The following is a 16,446-nucleotide window of genomic DNA, read 5'->3' as shown; positions in this document are numbered from 1 at the left end:
TGATAAATTACTCAATTTATTGTCTTTGTCAGTTTATTGTCTTGGTCGTAACACTTAAGTCATATTAAAATAATCTACAAAGTAATATTGAATTCCAGAGTCTATGTTGACTGGCGATTCCCTTTCCTGTAATATAAAATTGGAACAACATTTAGAGCTTTGATTCATTTTGCACTTTTTTTGAATAAACAAGCCGTGCGACTGCCGTCAACTAGTGGTGCTCATACTCACATGCTTAAAACTCACTAATAACAACAGGGAGAAATAATGAATGAAAAAATAAAATGGTGAAAACAAAACAAAATAATGATTGATGAAATGATAGAAATGATGAGGGGGTTTCAAACAGCACTGATCAAGTGAAAGCATGAAAGAAAGGTGAGATTAATGCACAGTCGAAAAGTGACTGGGAAACGAAACAAAGCTGGCTATGTACATGGAAGAATGGAAATAATATCCATGGGGAAAACTGTTTCAATGCAGAAGATGCAAACTGATTCAACGTTATCAACAATTTTACAAGCAATCATCCAACTAAAAAAAAAGTATAGTCTCAAGTAGAAGGTGCATAGAGCAGTGAAATAGAGCAAGTTTCAAGTCAAGTGAATAAAATAGAGAAGTAGAAGATGCAGCTATTCACAAGCAGACGAGTACTCAACGAAAAAAAGTGAAAAGAAAACCAGATAGTCGATGAAGAAAAGTCAACATGCGAAGATGAGAAACAAGACGAAACTAGTCACAAGTCAATAATATGCAACGATTCATGAGTCCAAAAGTCAGGTTAAACGTCAGTTTTATAAGTCTATTTATAATCTATCTAGTCAATTAGTCAGGTTGAACGTCAGTTTTAGAAGTCTATCTAGAAAAAAGTCTAGATCTGTAGAATTCTAGTTTGAAATCTCAACTACAAACTCATAAGGTGACAAATTCAAAGTTTTATAAGGCACTTTTTTATAAAAGTGCAGTAGGAACGCAAGCAAATATATTTGCAGCACGCTGTATTACAATAATAGCAATTATATACAAAGCTTCAATATAATAATATAGATTATAGCAATGACTGGATATACTGCATTCAATTTATTTGACAACACAGGGTTGTCACGTTGTGTATATCCAGTAAATATAGGCTCACATAGAAAGGTCGTAATTTCGCACAATTCGGCAACGCAGCTGTTATGTCGCAACTAGTTTTATTGAGGGCCGTTTGCACAGTGAAAGCTTCAACTGAATTGAATCAGTTAGTGGTCTAATTTGAAAAATGAATCACAACACAGCAAACGAAGTTTAATTTGGATCTAATCCAGTTCAAACTGAGATTACGTCTAAACTGACACTGTGCAAACAGCCCTTAATACTAAGGTTTTGCAAGCTTACAGAGCCAACAAATTTAACTGTGGATTCAGGTAAATCTAGTCATATTATATCGCTTGAAGCCATAGAATAATCGAGGAAAAGAGTCTAGAATAGGTAGACTTCTTACTTGAAAGGCAACTATTTTTAATAAAGCAAGCGAGGTGAAAGTAGTCCATCTATTCTGATACTGTGATGGTATTTCAGTTTTTCCGTTACACACTAGACAATTTGAGACCTGGCAGATCTGAGGAACTCCCCTAGTGGACGCTACTATCTATACATTAATAGATACAATCATTCTCAACTATGAATGATTGGGAAAGGAACAACAGACTTAAAGCCCAAAACTGTTCCTTTCCCAAATTTAGATAGAAATTGTCCAAAAATAGGTTATGTTATGTTATAGTTAACACTATTAACCCCGTGTGCAGCATGCTTTAGGAATAACAAGTATTTGAAAGCCACCCAACAATTCCTTAAATTAGCAGAGAATTTTTAGATCGACACAGCTATAGTAAAATACCGACTGACGGCTCAAATAGAACCATCAAGGCTCAAGTTCAATTTCAGGTTGGATTTCACCGCAACACACCGGTTCAATTTTATTCAAGTAATGAGTCAAATATTTTTAAGGTTCAATATAGTCGATCGAAGAATGCATTCAATATCAAGCAAATAATGCATGGTGCAAAATCAAACACAATATAGTGAGGTCCACGTTATAATGGCAGTATTTGATTAACATTGGTGTTGCTATCCTTGTCTATCATTCCACAAAGCAGACAGCACTACCCTTTTCTACCTCCACAACGTTCCAGTCATCGTTTTTCAACAATGTAGAAATATAATTAATTGAAAATATATGCAATCTGTATCACGAGAAATTATTATTTTATCGTTGGAAAATATTTTTCCTTGACGAATAAAATATAATCGATTATTTCAAACAAGAATGAACAGTTAATATTACATCAGATCTCAGCTATCCTCTACTGAAGGTAGTGACAAGTCAGAGAACCGGCAACGCTTTCTCCTATCTTTCTCCACTGCCATTATAACGTGGACCTCGTAACACACTGTACAAGTAATACACATTCCAAGAAGTACCGCATATGATGCACAATCAAACATAATAAATACAGTGCTTTGTACATCAAGCAATTGGTAACAATGCAAAGAACAAAATGCAAAAATATTAAAAATACAGAGCAGTGGATTGTAGGCTACTAACCTGCAGAAATTTGTCGATTGGTGATAGATACACGATATGAAGATGTGAAGTAATCCACCGCTGAAGATTGGAGACGAAGTCTTCTCAAGCAGTACAAGTTTCCTCATATTCCTCTGCGCGGTAGCCCACTTCCAAGATTCGTATTCACTGCAAAATAATCAACACAATACTTAGCCTACCAATTAAAGATCACACTCTACAAATACACGATAGAAACAGACCCGACTCACAAGAAATTAGAAACAATAACACAGAAATTGTAATTAATCAATAAAATAACAACTAAATCCCTCGGTTTTGCTTTTATCTGAGAGATTTACTCCAAAGGGCAGACCATATTGAGCGTTTTTTCAGATATGTTATAATCAAGTAAAACTGTCTGATGACACAGAACATCGATTTAATTGATCGATTCAATTCATACCCAATCTAAGGAATACAAAACGCCCCTGTCTAGTTTACAAAACGTCGATTTAAATAAATTGATCGATTCAATTCATACACGGTAGAAACAGTTTAGACTCACAAGATATTAGAAACAATAACATAGAAATTGTGATTAATCAATGGAATATCAACTAAATTCCTCGGTTTTGCTTTTATCTGAGAGATTTAGCCTACTCCAAAGGCCAGACCATATTAAGCGTTTTTTTCATACATTTTAGAATCAAGAAAAACTGTCTGGAATACAAAACATCAATTAAATTGATCGATTCAATTCATATACCCAATCTAAGGTGATTCAAATTCATGTAGTTTCTTTTTATATAAAATTAATTGATGTTTGTTAAATTTAAATATAAGGGAATTAGAGCACAATAATAATAATAATAATAATATCGAGTGACCTGGCTGGCTCAGGTACAAGACATCACATAATCACAATCTGAATGATTGTTTTCTCCTCTGACTTGAAGTCGATTCACTGGAAAGTTTCCAACTTGATGAAGTTAAGTTAATGTTAACAACAACTTTAATTATTATCATTCATATTGCAATTCCAATTTTAGGATTTATAAATATCATAGCACAATTTGTGTGATTAAAATACCGCTTGAAATCATACGAGACCAAAAGATTGATTGATTGATTGGTTCATTACTGGTGTCAGTTAGTTAAATTGAAATAAAACGGAATTAGAGCTCAATAATAATAATATCGAGTGACCTGGCTGGCTCAGGTCTGGTGTCGTAGTTTTCAGGTCGCAACTGATCAATTAGAGCATAAACAATCAATGTTACAGGACTATTCAAAAATAAAATCAATGTTAAAATCATTCAAGTCCACAGTTTATTATAAACAATGAATTGTATGAATAATAATGAGAGGGTTCATAACACAACTTACATTCAGCAATCAGCTATTAGATATTTACTTCTATTGGTGCCGCTGCCTTCCAGCATCCATTGCAGCCCAAGTCAGTGAAATTCCTCCATCAGCCACCTGAAAATGTAACCCTATTTTAATATTCTGTTGCAGAAACGACAAGATTTATTATAAACTTTTCCATCAACGAATTAACTTTCAATGTCTCACGCAATAAAATTGTTCATCATTAGTTTCTCGCAATAAAATATTCCCGTATTCCTCACGCGACGGTTTTACATAAAATAAAAAAACCAAGTTTAATACCTTAGAAGGTCATTATTAAAGTTTTCTATAATTAAAATAAAAGACCTACCGTAAAAACAATTTCATAAATATAACCAAATATCGTAGGCCTACAATAAAACTATTAGTGCCGGTTGCACAAAACCCGGTTAAATTTAAATCCTGATTAATTACACGAGAACCGATCAGAGAAGCCGTCTAATCAAAAAAACCTCCTCTGATTGGTTCTCGTGAAATTAATCAAGGTTACAATTTAAAATACTTTTGCGCAACCGGGTCCAGATTGAGATGGAAATATGCTACAATATAACCATAGGCTATTCACTATTTTGAATTTATGAAAATCTACTGAAAAAATTTAATAATGATAATTCTACTCAATAAAATCAAATTATTAAAAAAATTCATTAGATAGACAATCATTTCGATTAGACTGAAAACTCTGATAACCATAAATGTCGACCGGATAATCAGATAATTCTATCAACACAAGCCCTGATTATCATCAAAAAATGCCAATAAACAAACATCGAATCACTAATATAAAAGAATATCGTAATATTTAAAAAGACCTGTTGATAATTATTATTAGTTTAAGCCTATATATAATATTATCATTAGTATTAATAATTTCCATCTGAAGACCTGTTGAGCCAACCTACACTGATACCATAGGAGATAGTACTTTCATGTTAAACTTCGAAAAAATATCATGAAAATTTATAATTTCTACCATTAGTTTTTTTTTAATTGACATTAAGAACACATTTTTCATGAATACAACCATCAAATCGATTAAATTATTACATTTAAACTTGATTGAAATGAATACAAAATCTAGCCTACGGAATACCCTGGCCCAGGCAAAAATCCATTACGAGATTATGAAATAATTATCGGACAGAACTTTAAAAACTATTGGAAAAATTGAAAACAAGTTTTATGAGCTTAAAATGACAGATTAATAACGGTAAATTGCTTGAAATAGTGATAGTTTTGAATCAAAATATGTAATGTCTTGCCTTCGAGTTGACGGGAAGGGCCTAGGCCAAAATTCATTACGAGATAATGAAATAATTATCGGACAGAACTTTAAAAACTATTGGAAAAATTGAAAACAAGTTTTATGAGCTTAAAATGACAGATTAATAACGGTAAATTGCTTGAAATAGTGATAGTTTTGAATCAAAATATGTAATGTCTTGCCTTCGAGTTGACGGGAAGGGCCTAGGCCAAAATTCATTACGAGATAATGAAATAATTATCGGACAGAACTTAAAAAAACTATTGGAAAAATTAAAAACAAGTTTTATAAGCTTAAAATGACAAATTAATAACGGTGAATTGCTTGAAATAGATAGTTTTGAATCAAAATAGGTAATGTCTTGCCTTCGAGTTGTCGGGAAGAATTGGGCCGTCATATTTCAACTCACATCTTCAAAAATGTCCTATCAAACTCGATTTCTATGTTCACAGAATTTGATAACGATTATAGGGAACACATTTCATAATAATTCAAACCTGAACTCGACAAATTGTCACTAAAAACTTCAATAAATTGACGAACTAGACGGAAAAGGAGCTGTAAGACGCCATTTTGACGATTTTTCATTTTTCAACACCAATTTCTGAAGGAGAAAGTGGGAGAAGGCAGAGCTACCAACCTAGCGGCAAGAAATTTTACTACGCTTCAAATCTCTTTCCCAATGCAACAAGTGATTGAAGTGTTTCAATTATTGGCAAAAGCAGAACAGCTATAGTGAGGTCCACGTTATAATGACAGTATTTGATCAACTTTGGTTTCGCTATCCTTGTCTATCATTCCACAAAGCCGGTGGTAATATCCTTTTCTAGGTCCACAACGGTGCCAATTATGTTTTTGACAGTGTAGAAATATGATTAATTAAATGAATGCAGAGAATCGGCATCGCTATTCTTCTATCTTTATCTACTGTCATTATAACGTGGACCTCACTATAGTTCTAAAGTTTTCTCTCTTCCGAAGGGAGAGAGAATGAGGGAGAGAAAAATAAGAATACGAATTAAATCCTAACCTAAATATTAAATTATAATATTTTCAAAAAATCGTTTTGAAACCAATATAATTACAAAAATTGAAGTCTAATATGATTATCTCTCAATAATATATATGAGGTGAAAACAATGTTTAAAAGACTCCTGGAGCTGATTTTTCATGGAAAAGTCGACAATTTTGGACAAAAATTTTGATCAATTTTGGACAAAAAACAGAGAAATAAAACTGAATTATAGATAAATCTTATCTTTAAAATGTCAATAAACACTTCTTTCAAACTTTTACCACTTAAAAAAGCTTCTGGAAACAATAAAATGCTACAATTTGATTTCACGAACTATGCAATAAACTTGCAGAATACAGACAGCCTTGCAGCTATGTGCCGGTTGCACAAAAGCCGGTTAAATTTCAATCCTGATTAATTTCAAGATAACCAATCAGAAAAGCCGTCTTTTCAAAAAGGTTTTCTCTAATTGGTTCTTTTGGAATAAATCATGGTTAAAATTTAACAGGATTTTGTGCAACCGGCAGTGATGTCTTGCAGTGACCTAATTTGCCTATTCCTTAATTTGGTTTTAAAACACATAAGAAAAGGTCGAAGTTGGTATAAATCTCAAAAATACTAGCTCCAAGTATCAAACTAATTATTCATCGAGAAATTAAGCTCATAAACTAATAGTTTAAAAGATGACGACTTGAAAATTTGAACATTCAAACGGTCTAGAAAGTACTTGTGAATAAACAACATATCTAAAATACTTTTAAAAAAACAAATATCAAAATGGCTTACTGGATGTCTGCCTGAAACTATTGAAAGTTATTTTTCTGTAATTATGTGATTCCCATTCTATTATAATACTTATTTTACCTTTTTTGCACATACCAACTTGAAAGAGAAAGATGTGTGAGTGTGTGTGTGAATGTAGCATTAAAAACTTTTTTCACTGACCTCCTACTTGCATACAAATTGTAAATAATTTAGCAAGTAGTATTTTTATTTTGACAGGAACTAACTGTATAGAAGTTTATATCTTTATTTCACTGAGTTGTGTTTTTTTTGTCAAAATAAAAAACGATTTGATTTGATATCTAGTCGATTGAGAGCTTAAAATACACAGATACAAAGAAAATAAAAAGATACACATATCAATGAGACACAAGAAGGAACAATGGAAAATCAAAGAATGAACACAATATTTATTTATTGAAAAAACATCACATGAAAACAAAAATAAAATAAATAAAGAAATAATACAAATATTGAGGCTGTTTCATGTTCACATTGCTGTTCTAAGACCAGCTACTGATTCGTCAATATGGATAATATAATAGAGAAAAGATAGCATAAGAAGATATATCCCATGATATAGGTCGTCCATGTTCCAAATTTCAAGCAATTTTTTTGTTAACTCAAGCCGATTACTGTCGACTATGCTTCTTATGACATCTTTTCTCTATGATAATATCTTGGTTGATTTTTATTCTACACAGCACTCCTCATGAAATCAATTAACTGCATCTATGGCCCCAACTGTACGGGCGTCTCAAACGCGCTGACTTTTTATAAATCGTTAGCCGGATACATTGACTCTATGGAGTAAACTATACGAGCGAAAAAGACGCTCCCCATGAGACGCCATGCACTCTAAAGAAAGGCGAAAAAATTCAGCCCATCTAAGACGCCCATATATATTAGATTAGACACACAATAAGCTTCGGTTGACGTGTAAGACGCTCCCCATGAGACGCCATGCACTCTAAAGAAAGGCGAAAAAATTCAGCCCATCTAAGACGCCCATATATATTAGATTAGACACACAATAAGCTTCGGTTGACGTGTGAGGTTCTTGGGATCTTTGAATCCGTCCCATAAAAAAAACATATTAGATTAAGTTACTTGATACTCACTTTATACTTGAAGTTCTACCACTGGAAACGCGTTTGCGCTTCAGATTTTTAATCAGCTCAAGAGATGTAGCATAGAGAAAAGATAGCATAAGAAGATATCCCATTGTATAGGTATTTCATGTTCCAAATTACAACAGATTTTCTGTTAATCCAAGCCGATTACTGTTGAATACTGTCTATTATTAGTGTGTTGTTGGGAGTGTGAGAGTGTAAGAAGGGCACAGTATGAGAGACTACCAGCGTCACATAGCTTCACCAAAAACAACTACTAGGACTATCGGCTTCAGTTAACACTCACATTTGCAACATAGACACCCTATACACTGTATATTATTAGTGTGTTGTTGGGTAATTTATATTTACCATTACCAAGAAAATATCAAATCAAATTTTATTCTCTTCAAGAAACAGTTCAAAAAATAATGTTAAATACATCACATAATCCAAAAAATATACAATAGTCATACAATATTTCACAAACACAAAAAAAACAGTTAATTAATACTACTGTATCACGAGAAATGCCGTCCAGCACACAAAATCCCCTTGTAGTCCACTGGAGAGAGTCGCTAGATATAGAAACTATCATTTTATAAATGAAAAAACTATCATTTATAAATATAGCCTAAATCATTTTTATAAATATAAACTATCATTTTATAGAAACTATCATTATATAAATTAATAATACATTTTCAAAATTGGAATTGGATATTGTGATAGTCCATGATATTTATTCATGGCCTACAAAGGATATGACAGCGGTGCAGCGTTGGAGAAGGATAGAGCTATCTGCTTCATCTGATGATAGACAAGGATAGCAACACCAATTTTCATAATTTATTTGTTAATTTTAATCAACACCAAATTTAATAATATATTTGTTAATTTTAATCAATTATTCAAAGAAATTAAAATTGAAATTTGAAGAAACTTCAGTTTATTAATTTTAAATCAATTTTAATTTCACAATGTATGTTTGTAATATAGTGGAATATATTGCTTAATTATGGTGGCTTCAATTTTGTTTGGAATAATTATTATTTATTAATTTATACATTGATAGATACAATATAATTCTCAACTCTGAATGATTGGGGAAGGAACAACAGGCTTAAAGCCTAAAACTGTTCCTTTCCCAAATTTAGATAGAAATTGTCCAAAAAATAGGTTATGTTAACACATCACGATTTTTGTCCAATTTTGAGTCCAAAATATGTATAAACTAGGAATTTAGAATTTAGGAAAGTTGAAAACCAAATTAAATAAGAATACTTCACTAAATCATCACTAATAACTGAAAAATACTGTATTATAATAATTAAAAATTTTAAAACGTGAAAAGAAACTCAAACTAGAAACACTTTTGACACCATTTTTCACAAATTATGTAACCTATTGTTGTGATGTAAGTTATTTCTACATTTGGAACAAATAATTGAATGATTTTATTTTATTCTCCAATTATGAAGCCTATTGTTGTATATGTATTTCTACATATGAAACAAATAATTGCATGATTTGATTTGATTTTGTATTATCTAGCGGCAGATTTGAACGCAGGTCTTGATAGATCAGTGAATCCCTGCGATGACTTCTACCAGTTTACTTGTGGCAATTGGGCCAAAGTGCACCCTCTGCCCCCCACAGAGGCGCACTGGAATCAGTTCAATGTCGTCAATTTGAAGCTCGAACAGCAGTTGAAGAGTGAGTGAAAATTATAGAGAAAATATCAAATTAGAAGATATCCAATTGTATAGTTGGTTTATGTTGCAAATTTCTTATTTATTTATTTTTTGATAGAATAATTACAAATTACAAATTCTTCTCCGATTACTGTCGACCACTGTCTATTGTTAGTGTGTTGTTGGGAGTGTAAGAGTTTAAGAACGGCACAGTATGAGAGACTACCAGCATCACACAGCTTCACCAAAAACAACTACTAGGACTATCGGCTTCAGTTAACACTCACATTTGCAACATAGACACCCTATACACTGTCTATTATTAGTGTGTTGTTGGGAGTGTAAGAGTGTAAGAAGGGCACAGTATGAGAGACTACCAGCGTCACATAGCTTCAACAAAAACAACTACTAGGACTATCGGCTTCAGTTAACACTCACATTTGCAACATAGACACCCTATACACTGTCTATTATTAGTGTGTTGTTGGGAGTGTAAGAGTGTGAGAAGGGCACAGTATGAGAGACTACCAGCATCACATAGCTTCACAAAAAACAACTACTAGGACTATCGGCTCCAGTTAACACTCACATTTGCAACATAGACACCCTATACACTGTCTATTATTAGTGTGTTGTTGGGAGTGTGAGAGTGTAAGAACGGCACAGTATGAGAGACTACCAGCGTCACATAGCTTCACCAAAAACAACTACTAGGACTATCGGCTTCAGTTAACACTCACATTTGCAACATAGACACCCTATACACTGTCTATTATTAGTGTGTTGTTGGGAGTGTAAGAGTGTAAGAAGGGCACAGTATGAGAGACTACCAGCGTCACATAGCTTCACCAAAAACAACTACTAGGACTATCGGCTTCAGTTAACACTCACATTTGCAACATAGACACCCTATACACTGTCTATTATTAGTGTGTTGTGGGAGTGTAAGAAGGGCACAGTATGAGAGACTACCAGCGTCACATAGCTTCACCAAAAACAACTACTAGGACTAACGGCTTCAGTTAACACACATTTGCAACATAGACACCCTATACACTATCTATTATTAGTGTGTGTTGGGAGTGTAAGAGTGTGAGAAGGGCACAGTATGAGAGACTACCAGCATCACATAGCTTCACAAAAAACAACTACTAGGACTATCGGCTCCAGTTAACACTCACATTTGCAACATAGACACCCTATACACTGTCTATTATTAGTGTGTTGTTGGGAGTGTGAGAGTGTAAGAACGGCACAGTATGAGAGACTACCAGCGTCACATAGCTTCACCAAAAACACTACTAGGACTATCGGCTTCAGTTAACACTCACATTTGCAACATAGACACCCTATACACTGTCTATTATTAGTGTGTTGTTGGGAGTGTAAGAGTGTAAGAAGGGCACAGTATGAGAGACTACCAGCGTCACATAGCTTCACCAAAAACAACTACTAGGACTATCGGCTTCAGTTAACACTCACATTTGCAACATAGACACCCTATACACTGTCTATTATTAGTGTGTTGTTGGGAGTGTAAGAAGGGCACAGTATGAGAGACTACCAGCGTCACATAGCTTCACCAAAAACAACTACTAGGACTAACGGCTTCAGTTAACACACATTTGCAACATAGACACCCTATACACTATCTATTATTAGTGTGTTGTTGGGAGTGTAAGAGTGTAAGAAGGGCACAGTATGAGAGACTACCAGCGTCACATAGCTTCACCAAAAACAACTACTAGGACTATCGGCTTCAGTTAACACTCACATTTGCAACATAGACACCCTATACACTGTCTATTATTAGTGTGTTGTTGGGAGTGTAAGAGTGTAAGAAGGGGACAGTATGAGAGACTACCAGCGTCACATAGCTTCACCAAAAACAACCACTAGGACTATCAGCTTCAATTAACAGTCACATTTGCAACATAGACACTATTGGAGGACATCAGAATACTCATGCCCCAACTTCTAAGACAACAATATATGCCCCGTCTTCCTTCAATCACCTCATATCCCACTAAATATGGAGTAATGTCGAATTTACAGAATGAGCTAGCTATTTGAAGGAATCGAACCTAATCAAAGAGGGTTATTAATGAAATAACTATTGGAGGACATCAGAATAGTCATGCCCCAACTTCTAAGACAACAATATATTCACCGTCTTCCTTTAATCACCATATATCCCACTAAATATGGAGTAATGTCGAATTTACAGAATGAGCTAGCTATTTGAAGGAATCATACCTAATCAAAGAGGGTTATCAATGAAATAACTATTGGAGGACATCAGAATAGTCATGCCCCAACTTCTAAGACAACAATATATTCACCGTCTTCCTTTAATCACCATATATCCCACTAAATATGGAGTAATGTCGAATTTACAGATGAGCTAGCTATTTGAAGGATTCGAATCAAATCAAAAAGGGTTATTACAGAAATAACTTTTGGAGGACATCAGAATACTCATGTCCCAATTTCCAAGACAACAATATATGCCCCGTCTTCCTTCAATCACCTCATATCCCACTAAATATGGACTAATGTCGAATTTACATAATGAGCTAGCTATTTGAAGGATTCGAATCAAATCAAAAAGGGTTATTACAGAAATAACTTTTGGAGGACATCAGAATACTCATGTCCCAATTTCCAAGACAACAATATATGCCCCGTCTTCCTTCAATCACCTCATATCCCACTAAATATGGACTAATGTCGAATTTACATAATGAGCTAGCTATTTGAAGGATTCGAATCAAATCAAAAAGGGTTATTGATGGAATAACTTTTGGAGGACTTCAGAATACTCATGCCCCAACTTCTAAGACAACAATATATTCCCCGTCTTCCTTTTATCACCTTATATCCCACTAAATATGGAGTAATGTCGAATTTACAGAATGAGCTAGCTATTTGAAGGAATCATACCTAATCAAAGAGGGTTATCAATGAAATAACTATTGGAGGACATCAGAATAGTCATGCCCCAACTTCTAAGACAACAATATATTCACCGTCTTCCTTTAATCACCATATATCCCACTAAATATGGAGTAATGTCGAATTTACATAATGAGCTAGCTATTTGAAGGATTCATACCTAATCAAAGAGGGTTATCAATGAAATAACTATTGGAGGACATCAGAATAGTCATGCCCCAACTTCTAAGACAACAATATATTCACCGTCTTCCTTTAATCACCATATATCCCACTAAATATGGAGTAATGTCGAATTTACAGATGAGCTAGCTATTTGAAGGATTCGAATCAAATCAAAAAGGGTTATTACAGAAATAACTTTTGGAGGACATCAGAATACTCATGTCCCAATTTCCAAGACAACAATATATGCCCCGTCTTCCTTCAATCACCTCATATCCCACTAAATATGGACTAATGTCGAATTTACATAATGAGCTAGCTATTTGAAGGATTCTCCCAACTTCTAAGACACCAATATATTCCCCGTCTTCCTTTAATCACCTTATATCCCACTAAATATGGAGTAATGTCGAATTTACAGAATGAGCTAGCTATTTGAAGGAATCGAAACTAATCAAAGAGGGTTATTAATGAAATAACTATTGGAGGACATCAGAATACTCATTCCCAACTTCTAAGACACCAATATATTCCCCGTCTTCCTTTAATCACCTTATATCCCACTAAATATGGAGTAATGTCGAATTTACAGAATGAGCTAGCTATTTGAAGGAATCGAAACTAATCAAAGAGGGTTATCAATGAAATAACTATTGGATGACATCAGAATACTCATGTTTCAACTTCTAAGACAACAATAAATGACCCGTCTTCCTCCAATCACCTTATATCCTTCTAAATATGAAGTTATGTTAAATTTGACAGTATGTGCTAACTATTCTAGAAGGTAGCTAGAGTGTGAGACTAATGTATGTGTCAAATGTGTCAGAACATAATGGAGCAGTGAATGTAGTGTAGAAAGAAGAGGGAAGATTGGAGGTACAGGGAGATTTGGAGGTAGAAGAAAGATAGAAGATGGATAGGTTGACAGGTGGATGCCTTTGCCACTTGACCCATAAGCTGCGTTTACACCAAAGTTATAAACAAAATGTTAATAGCTTAATCCTTACAGATTCTATTAGATTAAACATAACTTATCATACACATGATGAACATATGTGTTCAAGTTCCGTTCAATCTAATAGAATCTTTAAGGATTAATTTCTTAACATTTTGTTAACAACTTTGGTGTAAACGCGGCTTTATAAAGCTGAGACACTCATCATTTGATACATACATATTTAAACACTCTCATTTTTACCTCCTCTGCTACACTTTAACTTCGATACTCTACTCCATGTTCTGGCCCTCAAGAGTGTAATGCATAAACCTTTATGAAGGAAAATTCGCTTAATTGAAAACTACTGGGTATAAGATATTGTGGGCATATTAAAAATATTTTAATGCTTTATACAACATACATTTGAATGGGAAGATTCACCAGCGTCAGGGACCTATCCAGCTATTCTATTGCCCGGTTGCACAAAAGCAGGTTCAATTTTAACCATGGTTGATTCCACTAGAGCATATCATAGGTTTTTTTTAAAAGACGGCTTCTCGTGGAATTATTCTATACTATAATGAAGGGAAGAGTTGGCTTATATACACGTAGGGCAAAGGGAAATTATGTTTGACGCATCATCACGTCTCAACTACTCGACTGATTAACTTTTGCATATAGATTCTCAATTAACCGATGATGGTTATAGCCCTATTTTCAATTATCCAAGATTTCATTATGTCAAGTTTTAAAATAGTCCCTAGCGAAGCACGGGTTACATGCTAGTCATGATTAAAAGTTGAAAGGATTCAAGTTTGGACCAACAAAAATCTTGTTCATAATCAGTTGAATACAATTTGTAATTCTCTCCAATATGGATGGCCCTGTATCAATTAGAAATAAAAGTAGATGATACCTTACAACTAGAGATATGTCAAAGCGCATGGAGAGATTTGTCCTGAGCAAATAATCTGTAGATTTTTTCTCATTTGAATTAATTATCAGTTATATTAAATTCATCATTATTTATTAAAAAATGTTTTATTTAGAAACAAAATGAGAAAAATGCTACAGATCACTGCACGTCTTTCTCTGTAGCCTAATCCAAATCTTTGAAATGTCTATTCTTAAATCTAGGTACTTAGTATTGAACAAAAGAAATCATTGGAGAGGAGAGACAATAAAAAATATATTTGAGAAAAATTATTACAAATATCAAAATAAAAAGTACCTTGAACTGCATTAGAAGTGTTCAGCATCTGTGTTTCGGTTCAACTCCATGTATATTTCATTGGTATCTTCCAACCGTCCAAGCCTCAATCCGCTTCAATCGATTCCTCAATATTCAGTCTGGTAGTGTAGGTATCCTAAATAAAATAAATAAATATTTATTTTTGGAAGAACAACAGCTTGGTAAAAAACATAAGCAGGAGTATCTTTCTTTATGAAAAAACCCAGTTATAATCAGGTTTCAACATTATAAAGGCTCCGCGCATTATGGTGAAAATAATATGTAAAAAAAATAATTTTCAAACACATTCACAGTTATATAAAATATGAGCCTAACAATAAAACATTGTTATAACACGAATTTTAATACTATCAAGAGAAAAACACCAATATTTTAATTATTATTAAAATAATTTGTCTGGTTACAGCCTCCCGCACACATCTAACGCAACCTAGCAAATGGCTTCTACCTGTAACCTGGACATCGCCAGATACATTAGGAGGTAACTTCATAAAAATAGGAAACTAAAAAAAAACACCTATGAGAATAGATTTAATAGGACTTAAAGTTTATATTACAATAGGATTTGAGCATCAATTACTGAAAAATTAATTATAAACTCATAAAGCCGAGATGGTACCGTAGCACAAGAACATACGCAATGCAATAGGAGTGATGAATTTGATAAAAATTTTGATTTATTATTCGAAAAGAATAGTTTCTAGTATAAATAAAGTTATTTACTGATGAAAAAACATTATTTTGGTAGAAATAAACTTTGAATCAATTAAATACTTACAAAATCATGTAACCAAATCCTAGTTACAATGATCTGGCCTAATCAAAGTTTCATTGCACATTATGCGATTATTCAACATTTGCACACAGTTTAAAAAGTTGATGTTTGTAGAAAAATTATATTAGATGTGACTTTTTGTAAAACTAAAATTTGAATCGCGATATTTTAGTAATGAACAGCAAATTTTGTGGACCAGAACACAAGACTTTGACGTTTGATAACAAGATGCAAGATCTAGGATGGCGGCTGTCTTCTGTAAATAAAAAAGAATACTGTGACGTCAAAAGTATAGTTCAAAAATTTGCCGCTTGAGGCAGAGGGCAGCACAAAGCAGGGACTGATTTCAAAATTAATTCTACTTTGCTGGTTTCTGACCCTTTCTGATTCCAATTGAACATGAAATACTCTTTATTTCAACAATTTATTAACATTTTAATAAGACAAACGTGTAGAAAATTTTATCCTTCACAGAAAAGGTGCTCAGCAAAATTGAGCTTGAACAAACAATTCAATCAGTTTTTGCTGTTTTC

At 33.5% G+C, this 16,446-nt stretch overlaps 1 long non-coding RNA gene across 1 annotated transcript; it reads right to left on the bottom strand.

Annotated features, from left to right (window-relative positions):
* LOC111061632 lies at nt 1-16,155 on the bottom strand. Its single transcript, XR_005572906.1, has 5 exons — nt 15,917-16,155; nt 15,118-15,253; nt 3,935-4,030; nt 2,588-2,734; nt 1-126 (listed from the first exon to the last, which is right to left on the bottom strand). It is a non-coding gene; the product is annotated as an uncharacterized LOC111061632 (long non-coding RNA).
* Between the last annotated feature and the right edge of the window lie 291 nt (nt 16,156-16,446).

This window comes from Nilaparvata lugens, chromosome 14 (assembly GCF_014356525.2).
Source record: "Nilaparvata lugens isolate BPH chromosome 14, ASM1435652v1, whole genome shotgun sequence".
Lineage (NCBI taxonomy): Eukaryota > Metazoa > Arthropoda > Insecta > Hemiptera > Delphacidae > Nilaparvata > Nilaparvata lugens.
The sequence above is the reverse complement of the archived record's forward strand: the minus strand, read 5'-3'. Positions and strand labels throughout refer to the sequence as shown.